Source organism: Miscanthus floridulus, chromosome 19, assembly GCF_019320115.1.
Source record: "Miscanthus floridulus cultivar M001 chromosome 19, ASM1932011v1, whole genome shotgun sequence".
Classification (NCBI taxonomy): Eukaryota; Viridiplantae; Streptophyta; class Magnoliopsida; order Poales; family Poaceae; genus Miscanthus; species Miscanthus floridulus.
Window position 1 is genome coordinate 43209072 of NC_089598.1, and position 2053 is coordinate 43211124.

Below are 2053 nucleotides of genomic sequence, written 5' to 3' on the forward strand. Positions count from 1 at the left end.
TTGTGGTCCGTGATCCTACTTGGCACTATATCAAACTATGTTGGAAACTTTATTTTCGAACTTATTTGCTTCCGCTTTATCTATCAAACTCGGTTTGTAATAACTTTTATTCGTACTCTGATGATGAATTGTATCTGTGAACTTTATGTAATATGTGGCATGTATGTTGAATCCTGTACGATCTTGGTTGTTGTAAATCATTTATCAAGACCCGTCGTGGTACTCGACGGACTACCGGGTTTATATGGGTTCAAGTATGACAGGGCGACCGCTTGCGGGCTGCCATTGTACTTGTACTCTTATAAATTGGTCGGTTCTGCGATAGCTGGCATCAGAGCAAGATTCAACGTTAATTGTCATATGTGTATTTAAAAACAAACGTTTTTGTTTTCCAAAAACCCTTCTCTAGCAACTAATAGTTATACAATAGGTATTTGAAATCTAAAGTGTGCCAATGATCACTTTCCTTATGCCCAAATTAAGGACTATTAGGTGGCTATTTAAGTACTAACATGGGGGGTTTTACTTCATCGTCCATACGGCGTGCTATTGTATGGATGCCATTCACTTGAATGGTAATGTATGGATCAAATGCCTCTACGCCAAGGTAAGATAATGAGTGTATGACCGCAAGATGTGAGCGTATGGTCGGGAAGAGTTAGCTTTGGTACGGCTATGTATGCATGCTTGCATGTGTATATGGTACGTATTTAATTGTGGGTTTAAATTATTGTCGGGTAGCTTGATACGGAAGTATATGTATGGGTATACATATATGGAAGTATTTACAATTATATTCTGCATATTTCATTCTGGGTTTAGGGCTGAAATGAAATCTTATGCAGGTACACTAACAACGAAACGTGTAGCTCGACTAGTTATGCTATTTATGAGAGAACGTATGTATGCCACCGTGTCTACCATTAGAAACACATTTTTCCTAAGTTTGTGAGGACGTACGGAACGAGCATGCATCATGATAATTACCATTCACATAATTAAATTGTTCCTCCCCTTATAAAATTCTTACTCGGCTATGTAACTCTTATCCATTATGGCATTGTCTCACCTAGTGGTACATGTTAATGGTGCAGATGGCACGCACAAAGCAGACCACTTGCATGTCCACCAGAGGCAGAGCTCCCAGCTGTCAGCTTGCTCTACGTACCCGTCAACGTCACACGTTTCTTGGAGAGTTTGGGATGCCTACACTCTTGTGGAGAGTGCTCAGCTATGTAGGCTATCCTGATGGAATAGAACCCCGCTACTTCTGGGCAAATGAGCAGTTGGGAGAAGGTATCTTGGTTACTGTGGAGGCCGTTGTTCATCCTCGAGGTGACGATTCTGAGTGGACAGGTTGGTGTTTTGAGTCAACTGGCAGGACTGCTGAAGAAGCAGCTGGCAGGGCAGCCTTTGGGATCCTGAGGGATATCATGGATCGTTTTCCTCAGGAGCTGGCAGCCGCTTTGGTTGGAGTCTTTCTGAGGGGCAACCCCTCCACTGACTCATGGCAGCAGGCAAGAGGAAGACCCTTGGAGATTGGTGCAACAGAAGGGCAGAACAGTGATAACCCTACCATGAGCGCCATGTTCGCAGTGATGAGAGTGTTAGATGGAGTAGAAGGTAGCCTCAGACATGTGTCTGGTGCTCTTGGTCATGCCCGTGAGGATTGACGTCAGCTTCAGAGGGAGCACGACACCGAGATTGAGAGGCTCATTGAAGAGATGGCTCGGTTAACTCACCAGAGGAATGCAGCCTGGTCCAGGGAAGATGTTCTGAGAGCTTGACAGCTCGAGCTAGGGCAGCAGCTGGCCAATACGGAAGAATACAACAATAACCTACATGAAGAGGTTCATCTGCTGAATAATCAGCTCCACCCTTATGTCCCACCTGGAGCCACGGAGATGGATCTAGAAGAGGACGAGGAAGAAGAAGAAGTGGAGCCTGAAGAAGAAGCGGAGCCTAATGAAGGAGATGATCCTACGTCTGACCTCGATAGTGATCATGATGAGGATTAGATCGCTTAGTACTTAGTGGAAGGTCTAATGTATCA